This window comes from Colobus angolensis, unplaced genomic scaffold (assembly GCF_000951035.1).
Source record: "Colobus angolensis palliatus isolate OR3802 unplaced genomic scaffold, Cang.pa_1.0 Scaffold245, whole genome shotgun sequence".
NCBI classification, from domain to species: domain Eukaryota; kingdom Metazoa; phylum Chordata; class Mammalia; order Primates; family Cercopithecidae; genus Colobus; species Colobus angolensis.
The window spans coordinates 1,752,380-1,769,973 of record NW_012115655.1 but is presented as its reverse complement, the minus strand read 5'-3'; positions in this window follow the sequence as shown (position 1 = coordinate 1,769,973).

Here is a 17,594-nt window from a genome sequence, read left to right as displayed (position 1 = left end):
TCTTTTCCTGTGGGATTCTTTTGGCATTAAATAACAGAGAATTCGGAATCAGCTGTGTAAAGTAAGATGGGGAATTCATTGGCTCAAGCGACAAGAACTCCACAGGTGGAGCAGGCTCCAGACAGGGGCTCTGGCAATTCCCCAGACTCCACCCTCCTCTAGGAGGTTGGCTTTATCCTCAGGCTTGTGCCAAGATGGTTTCCACAGCTCTAGGGGTCACGGCAGAAATGACAGTAGCTAATGGGAGAAGGGCAGAGATCTTCTTGTGTCTCTTTTTAAGATAAAAAGATACCTCTGGCCGGGTGCAATGGCTCACTCCTGTAATCTAATCACAGCACTTTGGGAGCCCGAGACGGGCAGATTAGCTGAGGTCAGAAGTTCAAGACCAGCCTGGCCAACACGGAGAAACCCCGTCTCTACCAAAAACACAAAAATTAGCCGAGCATCGTGGTGCATGCCTGTAATCCCAGCTACTCGGAGGCTGAGGCAGGAGAATCGCTTGAACCCAGGAGGCAGAGGTTGTGGTGAGCCAAGATCATGCCATTGCACTTCAGCCTGGGCAACAGGGCAAGATTGTCTCAAAAAATAAAAAAAGTAAAAAAAAGAGAGATCTCCACAGAAATCCTTCAACAGACATGCCCTCACCTCTTGTTGGCCAGAATAATGGTATCACATGACCCTTGGCAAAGAAAAATGGATCATGGTATTTGGTTTAAACCAGTGAGGGTTTACACTGGAGCTGGCAGTAGAGGTTCTGTTTGCAAAGAAAAAGGAGTGAATAGATTCTGGGAAGTATCTAACATTTACATCTACCTTTTGTTCCCAACACTACATTGAAATGGAATTGCACAAGGCTTCAAATCCAGTGAGCATTTCTTTGTCTTCAATGTGTTCCTCCTTTTAGAAACATTTGACATAATTGAGCACCCATTAGCTTCTTCTACCTCTCCTGGCTTGACTTTCTCCTCTGCTTGTTTGTCAGTTTTCTGCGTTGGGTACACAGGATTTTAAAACATCCTATTTTGTCCTAAATTTTTGTCTTCCCAACGCAATTAGAGCAAATGATTCTCACCAAGTGAGGAGTGAGACAATTGGCCAGGACTTACAGCGTGGCCAAGAATGGATTTTATGTCCCTTGGTTGATTAAACATCTCCAGCTTATAAAAGAGATTAATGAGACCAAAGTGCATAAGAAATTGGAGAGAAAATTTGTTTAGAGAGATGCCCTATGAGTTTTTCCCCATTGTACAGAGAAGCAGTGGGGGATGCTTGCTCCTCCTGACAAGTGTAGGGAAAGGAGCTTTACTGGGGAGCACTTAGAGGGTGGAGCCCAGTGGACTAGAGTCTGCCCTTGGCCGGCTAGCTGCTCTACTGGCAGGGAGAAGAGACGGTGCTATGTTGGGGCAAGTGATGTTTATGAGTGCTTCCCGCGGGCCTGAGGCAGCACACACAGAGAAAGCAAGCAAGCTTGAGGTTTTCTTAGATCCTGCCCAGGAAGGCTGCTTGGAGAAAAAAACCCAACCATAAACAAGTGTTGGAGATATACTTTAAATTCCAAGGCAGTGAAGGAGGAATTGTAAGTGACCAGCCCTAGGAGATACATTTACTTACAGCATGGGAACTGCCATTGTAAGATTTCCTAAGATAAGTCTGAAGAAACCATAATATTGTCTCAAAAGAGAAAGAATAAGCTCTAGATTCTTGGACGCCTGGAAAGTCCAGATAGCTCTTACTAGTTTACGACAAGACTAGCCAAGTAGGATCTTTCCTGCCCTGTCCCTTTCTCCCGCCACACTCTGCTTCAATTCTAGAGGAACGAGAGGCAGCCAAATGAGCTGGGAAAGGGGACTTCACATTTCAGGTGAAATAGAGGACAGCTGACTCCCACTGGAGGCAGCCAGGTTGGAGTGGAGAGCCTCAACTCTTCATGAATTTGGAACACTTTGTTGTTACCATGGACCATTCATAATGCTTATTGAAATGAGACACACACTCTCTCTCTCTGTGTGACCAGCAGTGACCAGATGGCTTTATATTATTTAAGAATGTCCACAAAAGTCACACAATCCTCTTCAATTTTGTTCAAGGGAGCAGGGAACAACTAGTTCCATGGAGGGGATGATTTGAACAGGTAGTGGAGGAAAAGAATAAAGTGGTTTTCTGATTACACTGCGTGCTTCCCTCTTGTTCAATATACCATTAAAACTGGCTATTTCTTCTTCTATCCAACCTTTCAATGAACTTATGCCTCAAGTCCTGTCCTGGGTCTTCTCTTTTTTTCCATTTGATGGTTTTAACTTCTCTTTATGGGGTGACTTCCCAATGTGTACCTTTATGAATCCAATTGCCGCCGGCAACTTTACATGGATATCTAATAGGCATCTTGATATGCCCAAATTTCCCTGCCCCATCTTCACCATCTGGTTTTTTTTCCCCAATTTTTCCCATATAATTTGTTAAATTACATAATAAAGAGTATAATCTTCCAAACAGTTGCTTAACCCCCAAATCAAGGAATCATTTTAGATTTCTCCCTTGTCCTCCCTGCCTGCATTCAGCTCATGACCAAGTCTTACCAATTCTACCTGAAGGATATATCCCAAATGTGTCCTCTTCCTGCCATCTCTGCTGTCACCCCCTAGTCCAAGGCACCATAATCTTTTGCTTGGACGACAGTCAAACCCTCCCATCTGGCCTCCCTTCTTCCACTTCCCTGTTTAGTCTGTTTTCTACATCACAAGAGTGGATTTCTTTCTTTTTTCTTTTCTTTTCTTTTTTTTTTTTAGGTGGAGTCTTCCTCTGTCACCCAGGCTGGAGTGCAGTGGCGCTATCTTGACTCATTGGAACCTCTACCTCCTGGGTTCAAGTGATTCTCCTGCCTCAGCCTCCCCAAGTAACTGGGACTATGGGCATGTGCCACTATGCCCAGCTAGGTTTTTTTGTATTTTTAGTAGAGATGAGGTTTTACCATGTTGGCCAGGCTGGTCTCAAACGCTGGACCTCAGGTGATCCGCCCACCTCAGCCTCCCAAAGTGTTGGGATTACAGGTGTGAGCCACCGTACCTGGCCACAAGACTGGATTTTTAAACATTTAAATCTAATCATGCATGTCACTACCTTGCTTAAATCTTCTGTTATTTTCCTTCTTCATGTAGAATGAAATTCAAACTACTAACCATGGCCTACAAAAGCCTCCATGACCTAGTCCCTGTCTTCCTCTTTCGTTAAAACTGACCACTCTCTCTTGCTCACTAAGCTGCAGCTGCTTTTGCTGGACTGTCCCAGTTTCTTGCCTACTTCCTGTTCTCCCTGCCTAGAATGTTCCTCTACTGACTCTTATAAGGCTGGGTCTTTCTCAACCTTCAGATCTCTGCTCAAATATCACCCTCTTGGGGAGGCTTTTTCTGAGCAGGCTTTCTTTCCTTTTCTTTCTTAGAAACAGGGATCCACTCTGTCACCCAGGCTGGAGTTCAGTAGCACGATCATACCTCATTGCATTCTTGAAGTCCCGAGCTCAAGCGATCCTCCCACCTCAGCTTCCCAAGTAGCTGGGGCTACAGGTGTACACCACCATGCTTGGCTAATTTTTCTTGTATTTTGTAGAGACGGAGCCTTGCTATCGTGTCCAGGCTGGTATTGAACTCCTGGCCCTGTCTCGGCTTCCTAAAATGCTGAGATTACAGACATGAGCCACCTTGCCTGGCCCTGAGCACTCTTTCTAAAGCAGGTTCTCCTGTACGCTCTGTTACTCTCTATCTAATCACTATATTTCTTTTGTCCATAACACTAGTCAAACATTTAAATTATCTTACTATTTGTGTAATTATTGTCTGTCTCTTTGATCACAATATAAATTTCATTGAGATAGAGACCTTTCTGTCTTATTCACACAAGTATTCTTGGCACCTAGAATAGCATCTGGCAGATAGTAGGTGCTCAATAAGTACTCAGTGAATAAATGAATGAAAGGGGCAACATCCAACCATGTGTAAGTGTCCTCTGGAGGAACTATGTAGACTGAGTTAGATGAGCCCAGAGTGAAACCACAAGACCTGAAAGCTTGTTCAGAGGAGAGGATGTTGCTTCAAGGTGTGGTTTCCTCCAACTCCGTGAGCCACCACCCTACACCACTGTGTTACCTGGGAAGAGAAGGACAGCGGAATGTTCAGGGTCAGGCGAAGCTAGATGTTAACAGAAAGTCATTTTGTTTTCTTTTGAGTTAGAAGATGAAAGATAAGAAAACTTCTCAAGGCTTGGGCAGCCCCTCTCCAAGAATATCCTGCTAGAATGGCAAGAAGGGTAATACTCTAAGCATTCCACCCTCTGATGGCCATACAGAGTGACACTCCCTTCCATGCAGAGGGCCCGGGTGGACACCTCCCTCCTTGTGATCAGAGCATGTACCTACACTGGAGCCCTCAAGACCTCCTCAGGCTGAAAAATGTCTAGTGTACCCCCAACGAATAGAAGATCCCAGGTGACTTAGACGAGGTGCTGTGAGTCATAGAAGCGATGAGAAATTTGGGGATACCATTGTGTGTTTATTTATTAATTTTTTATTTTTATTTATTTATTTATTTATTTGAGACAGAGTCTCGCTCTGTTGCCCAGGTTGGGGTGCAGTGGTGCAATCTCGGCTAACTGCAAGCTCTGCCTCCTGGGTTCACACCATTCTCCTGCCTCAGCCTCCCAGTAGCTGGGACTACAGGCACCTGCCACCACGCCCGGCTAATTTTTTTGTATTTTTAGTAGAGACAGAGTTTCACCATGTTAGCCAGGATGGTCTTGATTTTCTGACCTCATGATCCGCCCACCTCGGCCTCCCAAAGTGCTGGGATTACAGGCGTGAGCCACCACGCCTGGCCCCATTGTGTGTTTATAACCCCCATTCCCTCCTTCACAACCAAATTCAAATTGCAAATAGCAATAGATGCCAATGACTATTTAAGCAATATGCTATGGTGGAAAACACATGGGCTTTGGGGGTCAGAGACACCTGGGTTCAAATTCCATCTCTGTCACGTATGGCTTAATGATCTTGGGAAATTTGCTTAACCTCTCTGAACCTTAATCATCTATGACAAAATTACCCTTTGCAAAGTTATTTGGGTGCAGTGGTTTGACACATGGAAAGGACCCAATGAATAGTGGTATGATCATTATGTTGGTAGATTTTTGGCTTACAACTCAGCATGCTAAAACACTTTATAGGCATAATAAAATGCAAGGCCTGTCTTACCTTTCTCTTCCTATCTCTATAAACCTTAGAGGATTTGAGCCTTGTAGAGAAGCCAAGTATTTTAATACAAAAAGTTTATTTTCAAATGAATTTGGGTAAAGGTTGATATCCAACGTGTCCATTTGAGTTGGGTTTTGTTACTCAGCAGCAAGAATCCTAATGCAGCATAAAACACAATGCTTGACCATAGCAGCAACTGTCTAACAAACAATTGCTGTTTTTATGACTGTTGCCCTTGGTCCCTGAAGTCCATGAAGATCGTACCGCTAGCTTCACTGGGGCATTCCTGAAGCTCACTGTCAGTATGGTTCTCAGAGACTGTTTGATAAGTCCAACTGTCCTTAAACAAAATCTTTGCTATTGGTTGTATTCATAGAGTACACCTGTTTCTACTTCCCTCTCTTATTCATGATGTCACCCATTGATCCATTCATCATGTCACAAGCTAGGAAAAAGAGCTTCCTGTTAGTTAAATCATCTGATAACAAAAGACCCAGGAATTCCTCAATATCTCCAAAAGAGCCTCCAGTCGAAGCCAACTGGGAGTGAGAGAGAGAGGATCTGGTGTTGGTGCTCTATGAAGGAAGCCTTGTTATATCCCTACAGTTAAAGAGTTTTCTTACCTCTGGACACTGCTTAAATAGGCTGTTCCTGTCTGTTGTTGACAGCTCATGGTTTTTTTCAGGCCTGAGCTGATTCATGTCCTGCCTGACCCTGACTGAGTCTCACATCAGCCTCCTGAACTCATCTGTACTTGGCGTAACTTTAATTATCTGGTAACAGCTGCTGCCTCCTTCTCTGGTGCAGCCCCAGACAGGGCCTGGCTTCCAGCTGGCTTCCTGAGAGCAGGCCTCCAAGGGGCTGGAAGATAGATTCTGCATGTCTTTGCAGAGGGGTATTTTCCCTGATAGCATATCCCCTTGTAGTGGCAGAGAGTTACTTTTCTGCAATCCTTGCCATTCACTTACTTTTCTGCAATCCTTGCCATTCACTGAAGAGTTTTCTGCTAGTTAAGCTCACTATTGCCAGAGATGGCCAGAGGAGCAGTATTCATCACATAAGGAATGCGTCTTTGGATGTGGATCACCCTCAGCCGGCGGCAAACCAAAAACACCACTCATTCTGCCTCTCCTGAGAACCACAGCTGTGAAATTACAAACTGTATTAATATGCCAGAAAAATACCCCAGCAAAGGCTTCAGGGCAGGGAGCGACTGGGGTCAGCCCCATGGCATCAGTCAGCTCTCAGTCTGCAAGGTTGAGGCCTCTTCTTTCAGCAGCCTTATGGGTGCAGTAATGCTGGGAGGGTGCTTCTGTGGTGTTAAGAAGGTGGGACAAGGGACTTAGGGAGGAGTGAGTGCTCCTGGGCCTGGGACTGATGGGTCCAGATGGCCTGATGCCATTCTCAGGACTGGAGACTACTTACAGGAGTGGAGCCAGGGTACAAGGATCACAGTCAGGTCAGATGGAGGAGAGCTGTTTGCTTGAAGCAGCCTGAGGCCACGTGGCTAGGGTGGAGAGCCAAAATCATCCCCCAAATAAGCAGCGTAAGCAGAATGGAAGAGAGTGTGAGGAATGGCCAAAGAGGCTATTGCAACATGAAGGCTGTGGATAGCAAATCTGTGAGAGGGTTCCTGTGGGGCTGGTGTGACTCTGGAGGTGGGTGTGAGGGCTTCAAGTAGCTGTACAGGGTGGCATCTGGAAGATTGAGCCTGGAACCTGGTGGGAGGGGTCTCCCTCAGTTTCCTAGGGTTGTAGAAGTGTAGGATTGATCGAATTCCTGACATAGTCTACCGCCCTGACCGCAAAACTTTGTCTTCTATGGATCTGTAGGATTTTTTTTTTTTTCATTTCCATGATGTGTGATAATGAAATGTGGACTCTTCTCACACCAAACACACCTATGAAATTTACAAGCCTATAAATAACCTCCCCCACTTTTTAGATCTCCTCAGGTCCATGATGAAGACTTTGGTGTCTCACTCATGCTGAGTTCTGGGCTGTCACAAGATGCTCACTTGCTAGATTGTAGGCAGTCTTTGTCCTCTTTATTCAAGATCAGCTATGGTCCTGCAGTCTCCTGATCCACAAATTAGGTGGCAATCGTTTTGCTAAGTGTCTTCCACCTTTTCTTTATATCTATCCGTGATGTCCTAGATATACATCCTTGGGAGTTTTAAAACTACCAAGACAAAACACACCTTCCCAGGCCCTACTTCCAGACAGAAGGATATAATTGGTTTGGGATAGGGTCCAGGCATCGCTGTCTTTGAGAAAGTTCTGGTCAGGTGCAGTGGCTCATGCCTGTAATGCCAGCAATTTGGGAGGCCAAGGCAGGTGGATCACCTGAGGTCAGGAGTTCGAGACCAGCCTGGCCAACATGGTGAAACCCCCCCGGCCCCCTGTCTCTACTAAAAATACAAAAATTTGCTGGGCGTGGTGGTGCGTGCCTGTAATCCCAGCTACTCGGGGGGCTGAGGCAGGAGAATCACTTGAACCTGGGAGGCAGAACTTGCAGTGGGCTGAGATGGCGCCAGCCTGGGTGATAAGAGGGAGACTCCGTCACAAAAAAAAAAAAAAAAATTCTTCAGGTGATTTTAACATGCTGTCCAAGGTTGAATATTACTATGATGAACTCTAGGAGTCTGTGAACACATGTATATGCACAAACATACATAGGTATGCATACATATACATATGTATATATGTGTATGAATGTGTATATATACATACACACATGGAAAGTGAGTGTTTAATTTTTTCAGAGAATGTAGAAAATTAGAATCTGCTCCCTTTTGGCTTTTGATGTGTGGGGAGGGAGGGCAGAGAAGGATCAGAGGAAAGAGCAAAATGACTATCCAGCCAAAAATGACATGAGGGTAAACAAAGCCAGCCACTTGCCCTGTTTGTAAGCTGCCCAATGTCCAGGCAGTAGCGCTCCTGAGACAGGCTCACACAGAGCTTGTCAACTAAATGGGGCTTGTCAGACCTTGGGCTGTGACCTGGTCTGACCAGGATTTTAAACTAAAACTCTTTCTGTTTTTATTTATATATATTTTTGAGATGCAGTCTCACTCTATTGCCCAGGCTGGAGTGCAGTGGTGCAATCTCAGCTCACTGCAACCTGCCTTGGTCTCCCAAAGTGCTGGGATTACAGGCAGGAGCCACCACACCTGGCCCCCTTTCCATTTTTAAACCTAAGTAGGTAGCACTATAAACCGGTAGGGCCAAACCACCTGCCAATTTGTAATTTCAGCAGTTTATTCTAAGCTTGGAAAAGCTGAGTGCACTTACCATAGGCCAGGCACCTGCAATAGAAAGTTTGGGCGGGGGAAGGTTTCCACTGTTTATGGAAGGTGAAGAAGGAAGTCCTTGTGCTTGATTTTCATTGTATCATTCATCAGAAAAGCAAAAACAAAAGCAAAGAGTCAATGGCTCTTTGAAATGGCAGCTGTCTTTCAGGAGGATGAACATTAGAGAAAAACAGCTATGAAGTCAAGGCCTCTGCTCAATGAGTAAATAGCCCATTTGTTCCTTGAAGGGTTTGCTTGAAGGCCAGCCTGGGTGACTTGAGGAGAAGCTGAATGGCTCATCTGAAATCCTAAGGCAAATTCGCACTTGGGGGTTGGTGGTGACTGAAAAGATGGGAGAGCAGAAGGAAGGAGAGACACAAGCAGGGCCAGGGTGTCCTGGGTCAGGTATGGGTGGTGAGATATGCCCAGTTCTGGATGTTTTTGCAAAGGGACTTTTTTTTTTTTTTTTTTTGAGACAGAGTCTTGCTCTGTCGCCTAGGCTGGAGTGCAGGGGCGTGATCTTAGATCACTGCAACCTCCACCTTCCCAGTTCAAGCGATTCTCCTGTCTCAGCCTCCTGAGTAGCTGGGATTACAGGCGCACACCACTATGCCCAGCTAATTTTTGTGTATTTAGTAGAGATGGGGTTTCATCATGTTGATCAGGCTAGTCTTGAACTCCTGACCTCGTTATCTGTCTGCCTCGGCCTCCCAAAGTGCTGGGATTACAGGCATGAGCCACCACGCCCGGCTACAAAGGGTCTTTTGAGAAGGAGTTGTCGCAGGAGTGTCTGAGCTGGCGCGGGGCAGCTCCCTCTGCCTCCTCACAGCAGCAACCTGCAGGTGTAAGGGCTGGTCCTGCTGAAATAACACCAGCGCCTAGATAAACGAACAACCCCGGGGGCAGAATAGAGATCCTCAGTGTAGAGGAGGCAGGGACTGAGAGCTGCAGGAGCTGTGTGCACAGTCCTCCCTGCCCTGCCCCATTTGCAGAAATCTCAGGGAGAGTCCTGGACTTTCCACAGGACATAGGATTGAGATTGGAACCTGTCTTATCTAGACCTTAAAGGAGCAGGGCTACTCCAGCTGACACTGGGCCACTTTCAAGTCAGGTTTATTGAATGATGTGATGGAGGAAATGCTTAAGATTCTGCATTTTCCTTATGCCTGAACTCTGAACCATTACCAGTTTATGGACATATGGAGATAGTTGAACTCAAAGGATATAGAGAGTAGCTTATTTTAATATAGTGAGTGACTAGGATGAGGGGATTTGTTGACCTGCTTCTTGAGAAAAGAGACTTTATTGGGAACTTAAGCTCTGAGGCACTCGAAGGCCAGTAGACTGCACTTCCTGAGTGATAGAACTTTGGCAAGTTGTCGGAACACTGACCTTGATACTTACCCAGGGAGGCACAGGGCCTTAGTTTCAAACCGCACGACTGGAGACTGTGCTCATTTTCCATTTCTGTACTGCCGAGAGCTTGGTGAAGTCACAGGTTTTGAAGAGTTACAGTTATTTGGAGGAAATAAGTTGCAATCTTGGAAGAAGTTTGAGGAGTTTGAATCATGCTTAAGTTTCTGTGGCTGCTGCCGGAATCTTAGGAAATGATTTCCATACAGCTTAATAATTTCCCAGAAAACTGCTTTCCCTAGTGATGAGTGTTAATTTACAAGACCTGTAATGTAACTGCATGGATGGATTTTGCACCCAATGAGTGGGCCAGGAAGTGGGTGGCAGGGCCCCCGTGTGGGACTATGCTGAGGGGGTGGATTGGAATTAAAATCTGCCCACTGAGCTGTGTACCCTTGAGTGGGGCTGCATCTGTAGAGGAGGAAGGGTTGCCGTTTTCTTTTACTTTTTTTTTTTTTTTCTGAGACGGCGTCTTGCTCTGTCACTCAGGCTGCAGTGCAACGATGTGATCTCGGCTCACTGCAACCTCTGCCTCCTGGGTTCAAGCGATTCTCCTGCCTCAGCCTCCTGAGTAGCTGGGGTTACAGGCACGAGCCACCATACTGGCCTAATTTTTGTATTTTTGGTAGAGACAGGGTCTCACCATGTTGGTCAGGCTGGTCTAGAGCTCCTGACCTCGTGATCTGCCCGCCTCGGCCTCCCACAGTGCTGGGATTACAGGCATGAGCCACAACGCCTGGCCGGGGGTGACTTTTTCTAACATACCTACCTGGAGGTACCTTCCCCAAATTTGCCCAAGGGTGGCATCTAAGCAGGCAATTGAAGGACCTTAGTAAATGATGCCACATGAGGTAGGTATCATTGTCCCCCTTTGGCCATCCTCACATGGTAATGGGGGTGGGAAGCCCCTAAGCAGGTACCCACATAGAGGGAGGCCAAGGAAAACTTGGATGTACCTTCATATGGATCCCTCGATATTGATCAGTTCTCAGTGACTCTGAGAAAATTGAAATACTTTAGCAGATGTTATTTAACTTTGGAGAGCAAATTTCCATATGTTTCTGAATTAACATGGGTTTACCTTATCAATGTATTGCATTTTCTTTTTTTTTTTGAGACTGAGTCTTGCTCTGTCGCCCGGGCTGGAGTGCAGTGGCCGGATCGCAGCTCACTGCAAGCTCTGCCTCCCAGGTTCATGCCATTCTCCTGCCTCAGCCTCCCGAGTAGCTGGGACTACAGGCGCCCGCCACCTCACCCGGCTAGTTTTTTGTATTTTTTAGCAGAGACGGGGTTTCACCATGTTAGCCAGGATGGTCTCGATCTCCTGACCTTGTGATCCGCCCGTCTCGGCCTCCCAAAGTGCTGGGATTACAGGCTTGAGCCACCGCGCCTGGCCACTGTATTGCATTTTCAAAGATAAAAATATATTATGCCTTTGGGAGGCCAAAGTGGACAGATGACCTGGGGTCAGGAGTTTGAGACTAGTCTGGCCAACATGGTGAAACCCTGCCTCTACTAAAAATACAAAAATTAGCTGGGCATGGTGGTGTACACCTGTAGTCCCACCTACTCGGGAGGCTGAGGCAGGAGAATCACTTGAACCCAGGAGGCGGAGGCTGCAGCGATCCAAGATTGTGCCACTGCACTCCAGCCTGGGTGACAGAGCAAGAGTCTGTCTCAAAAAAAAAAAAAAAAAAAAAAATTATGCCCATGAGGCAGTCTCAGGGTCTCTGGGGTTTTGAAGGTGAATAGGTGCTAGTGGACATTGGACTCTAAGCTCCACAAAGGCATGGGCCTGGTCTATCATGCTGTGTATCCTACCATTAGCACAGCAGTTACCAGGAGTATGCAGTCAATACATATTTTTTGAATGGAAATATGTACAAATGGGGCCCCACAGAGGTGGATCAAAGCAGAGAAGAAAAGGAAAACTTCATGTAGTCACTGATCACAGAGAAAACCACATTTATTTGGGGCACGTATAAAAGCCTTTCTTAAAAAGAACTTTTCAGGGACTGGGTCAAATGTAAGTAGTGGAGCTAAAACTCAATAGGATTTTATAAAATTACATGTTTATATGTATGGAAGTAAGTATCAAAGTGACCTTACTGATGATAGAGTTGCTTGAGAAACATGTGTCTAGGGCATCCACTCTTTTAGTTATCAGATTTTATTGAGCATATACTATATGCCAGACACTATACCTGATGCTGGGGAGATACAAATGTCCAAGACACAGCTCTGCCCTCACATTGCGCATGCTAGTAGTAGGGGAATGGTCACTCAAACAGATACTTCCAATGGAGTGTCAAGTGCCATGACAGAGAAGTTCAGGGTCCCTTGTGAGCAAATGGGAAGCACATCTCACCCAACCTGAAAGAGGTAAGCAAGGCAACCTTCCTGGAGGAAGTGACCTTCTTGAATCTACCTCAACAGATAAGATTCCTTTGGGTTGGGTGGGTTGTGGCTCTCCTCTTCTCCCAGTGTTCAAAGGCGCAGTCGTGCTCAAAGTTCTGTCCTGGGCTCTGACACCCCTACTTCCATGGAAAATAACTCACACCTGGGAAAAGCCTACACCTGAGCAAACTGTCACCTCCTCCCCGGAAACTGATACTTAACCGTCTGTGGAGAAGACCAGAATTTCACTTAGATCTCTATCTTCCAGCACAGGCCAAACTTTATTCAGAAGAGCTCTGTGTGTAGGGTTGTCTGAATTAAAAATAACCACTTATTGCCATGGTCTACCTATAATTTTTCTGATTCCGATCCTGCCACATTCTCAGATTAGGAAACCTCATTTCACATTGTGGAGCTTAAAATTTTCCTTTGAAGAATACAAATTTAAATAATTGGTGTTCCATTCTGTAGTGTTCAATTTTGTGAAGAGTAATAAGACAAGGAAGATGTTACAGAAAAATGGGACCCTCTATCCTGGATGGTGGTAGCAAAATAAAGATATAACTTTGGTTTGAGTTTAGAAAGTACCCACCAATTGAATAACAATTGTTCCATTAAAAAAAACAAAAAAAACCTAGGTCAGGCAAGGTGGCTTACACCTGTAACCCCAGCACTTTGGGAGGCTGAGGTGGGCGAATCACGAGGTCAAGCGTTTGAGACCATCCTGGCCAACATGGTGAAACCTCGTCTCTACTAAAAACACAAAAATTTGCTGGGCATGGTGGTGCGCACCTGTAGTCCTAGCTACTCAAGAGGCTGAGGCAGGAGAATCATCTGAATCCAGGAGACGGAGGTTGCAGTGAGCCGAGATCGCGCCACTGCACTCCAGCCTGGCGACAGAGCAAGACTCCATCTCAAAAAAGAAACAAACAAAAAAAACCCAAAAAGCTAATTGAATTAGAAAAGCCACAATCGTTTCATTTTAAGTCGAGTGAGAGTACATACATAATTATCTGTTGGGTGTACCCACATCCTGTTCTTGCTTAGGATGAATTTTGGAGAAGAGCAAATTTAAATTTATTAGTTATTAAAATGAGAGGCTAATAATATCTAGACAACAGGTGGTACTCAAAGCACTTCTTGGTTGGTTTATGGAGAGTTCTGCGGCTTAGAGAGGAGGACCGCGGTCACCAGTTGAAGTGGGAAACCGAGACGTGATGGCCTAGAGAGAATCCAATTACCTACAGTTCTCCGCCATCGAGATGACCCTTGTCTACTTCAGACTCAACTTGTGTAAACGTAAACCCGTCATCTCCTTCCTCAAACTTGCTCTGCCTCCTGCACCTTCAGTAAAGGATATCTGTCCAATGCCCAAAGTAGAAACTTGGATATTTCCCTTGATTTCTGTTTTTCCTACCTTGTCCCTTGCTCCCCAGGTTGCATCATTTGCCGAATCCCATCAGCTCTACCTTTTAAATATTTATTGAATCCATTCACTTTTCTCTATCCCCTCAGTCCTTCCCTGTTTCAGACCTCTGTCTTCTCTCATCTGTGGGCAGCAGGAAGCAGCTTTCTGATTTCCTCACCTCTTGTCTTACCTCACTTCAAGCCGTCCTCCACACCATAGCCAGGGTAGATCTTAAGTGTACATCTGATTGTCACTGACTTTCTTAAAGACCAGTGTCCTACACTGCCCTCCAGTTCATGCCCAGGGTCCTGTGGCTCACATATCCCTTCAGGAACAGGCTCTGGGGACCTCTCCAGTTTTACCTGTTGGTCACCCCACCCTCCATGCCACAGTCAGCTTCCTTTAGTTCTCTGAATGCCTCTTGCTCCCTCTTCCCTCTAGGATTTTTTTTTCTTGTTTGTCCCTTTGTTTAGAATGCTTAACAATCTCCTACGTATCTTTCAGCTTTCAACTTAGATGTAACTTCCTCCATGAAAGCTTTCTCTGGCTTCCTCAAGTCTAGGTCAGTTTCCCCTGTTACAGGCTCCCGGAGCATCCAGTGTGCCCCCCATCACAGCCCTCACTCTGCATCAGCTCTGCTGCTTAAGTCCCCAAAGAGATGGTGAGATTCTTGAAGGTGGGGCTGTGACAGTCTCAGTGTTGTGTCTCCAGCAATTACAATATATATGGTTGGTACTCAATAAGTATTTGTCTATAATTATGATTAAAAGAATTTTTAAAGGCATTTTTTCCAACTTCGTCTCTCTTCTTTGCAATTCCATCCTGCAAATGCTGTAAAGTTTTGACAATGAGTGCGTGAATGGGATAGCCTACGGTAGAAACAGCTCCAGACTCGGAATTTTAACAATGACCAACATTTGTTGAACTCTCACTATAATACTCCAGGCTATGTCCCAAACCCATTACATACATTAACTCCTTTAGTCCTCCTAATAGCTCTGTGGGATAGCTATTCATCTTCATTCAACAGAGAGGAAATAGAGAGAGGTACAGACATCACCTCAAATCCCTGCTCTGCCACTTACTGGCTGCATGACTTGGGGGGGCAACCTCTCCCTCATTTCCTGAGCTATAAAATAGAGGTACTACTCGCTGATTCCTTGATTTGCAAATTTTAAGTTTTCTTATATCCCGTACATATCACACATGCATATTACATGGTGCCTTTTCATAGGTCAATTTTGAAGGCCACCGATACACTACTGTATATCAGTGGACAATGACGTGCCGCATGGTGCTGTTCCAGCCTGCCAGCTTTAGCAGTGATTGATCCAGTCTGTGTGTTCGATTATTTAAATAGTTGACCATACCTTGCCCTCGTTATATATAAAAATGTGTGTAATGGAAGTAAAATTCTGATACTAGCGATTGATTAGAATAACTAACAATTATTGAGCACCGTGTCAGCAACGAAACTCTTGTCTCTCAGCTTCAAACTCATCTCCCACCCTTCTATATTTGGCTGTGTGATGCAGGGGCTGGGATTCTGCAGACTACATTTTTCCTTTGTCCCCTTCTTCCTGTTAGGCTCTATTAATAAAGGACATTAGAGGGAGGTTGCAGGACTGGAGGAGAAAGAAGGGATGTTTTCCCGTTGGCTTTCCGTTTATTTCTGGTTGACTTCCTGTGCCTGTCACCATCATCCAGCAATACTGCTTCTTCAGTCTAGCAGAAGCAGTTCAATCCAGCTTGCTGTTTTTCCAATTTGCAAAGCCAGCCTCATTGCATCTCTGAAGAGATGGCTGCCAGCCAGCTGGTCCCTCATCCTCAGAAGTCTGTGTCTCAGTCCCATGGAACTCCCCTCTGAGCTTCTAAGTCTTAATAACAGCAACCTCTTCTCTTTGTTCTCTTTGTCCTACAAGCTGCTTCCTGCAGTTTTCACCTCTGTAATAGCTTATTGTTCTCTTTTTGTCTTTTCAGTTACATTGTTAATTCTTTATTACCTAGTTAAGCATTCTCTGTGTTAAATTCTCACTGTGAAAACAACTTACTGTTTTCCGTCTCCTAATAGTACCCTGACGTAAGCATTTATCCAATTCACTTCATTCTAACAATAATCCTAAGAATCTAACAATAATCCTAAGAAGTCACTTATATCGATTTATCTATTGTAATTTTTAAAAAATTTAAGTAATTGTTATTATTATTATTTTACAGATAGGAAACTAGAGGATACAGTGGTTAGGCAACTTGCTCAAGTTTACACAGCTAGAAAGTGGCAGAGCTTGGCTTTAAATCCATGCAGGCTGGTTCCAGAGCCCTTCATCTTAAAGGTTAAGCCAGTGGTTCTCAAACTTTAGTGAGCATTAGAATCACCTGGATGGTTTCTTGCTTTTCTTTCTTTCTTTCTTTTTATTTATTTTATTTATTTATTTTTTTGAGATGAAGTTTCCCTCTGTTGCCTAGGCTGGAGTGCAGTGGCATGATCTCGGCTCACTCCAACCCCCGCCTCCCAGGTTCAAGCAATTCTCCTGCCTCAGCCTCCCTAGTAGCTGGGATTACAGGCACATGCCACTATGCCCGGCTAATTTTTGCATTTTTAGTAGAGATGGGATTTCACCATGTTGGCCAGGCTGGCCTCAAACTCCCGACCTCAGGTGATCCGCCTGCCTTGGCTTCCCAAAGTGCTGGGATTACAGGCATGAGCCACCGCGCCCAGCCTGGATGGTTTCTTAAAGCTTGAGTTTCTGGGTTTCATCCCCAGAATTTCTGATTCAGTTGGGCTGGAGTAGGGCCCGCCCGAGAATTTGCATTTTTAACAAGTTCTCAGGTGATGCTCCTCTCAGGACCCAATTTGAGGACTGTTGCACTGGGCTATAGATGTCAGGTTTAACATAATTAAGACAAAGATGGAAACAATTAAGCAGGCTTGACGTTGTCACTATCCTATTCTCAATTTAAGCCCATTGGATTTAAATCTGTCAAGTGTATATTATAAAGGAAAAGAAGTAAATATTTACTTGAAGAGTTTGTCAGCCCTATGAGCTAGGTACTATTACCATCAATCTTATCTTACAAATGAGAAAACTGAGACATATAAAGTTTAATAACTTGTCCAAGATCACACAACTAGTAAATCATAAAGATGAGATTCAAACTCAGGCAGGCAGTCTGACTCCAAGTACCTTCTCTTAGCCATTGCACTATACTAATTCTCATAGGAGTGATAAACAGCAGTGTGTCTCTGGGGAAAAAGAACACAACTTTTTTTTATTTTTAGAGATGGGGGTCTCATTTTGACACCCAGGATGGCACACAGTGGCGTGATCATAGCTCGCTGCTACCTCAAACTCATGGGCTCAAGGGATGCTCTCACCTCGGCCTCCTGAGTAGCTGGGACTACAGGTGCCTGCCATGGGCCCAACTAATATTTTTATTTTTTGTAGAAATGGAGGCTTGCTTTGTTGCTCAGGCTGGTCTCCAACTCCTGGGCTCAAGTGATCCTCCTTCCTTGAACTCCCAAAGTGCTGGGATTATAGGTGTGAGCCACCGCACCCAGCAGGACACAATTTGTAATACTAGGATTGTCCTGGGAAAGGTTGCTGCTTCCCTCTGTGGACCAGCTTCACCAGTAGAGGGTCAATCAATGCATCCTTCACTGGGGACCTTCCAGGCAGTCCAATTCATCAGCACTCCGCAAATTGTGTCTGCAGTTGTGAGTGCAATCCTGCCCTTTGGCAGGCACAGTGGACCACTGGAATGTTACAGAGAGATCCTTCCTGCATGGACTTCTCCTCCTCCTCCTCCTCCTCCTCCTCCTCCTCCTCCTCCTTCTCCTTCTCCTT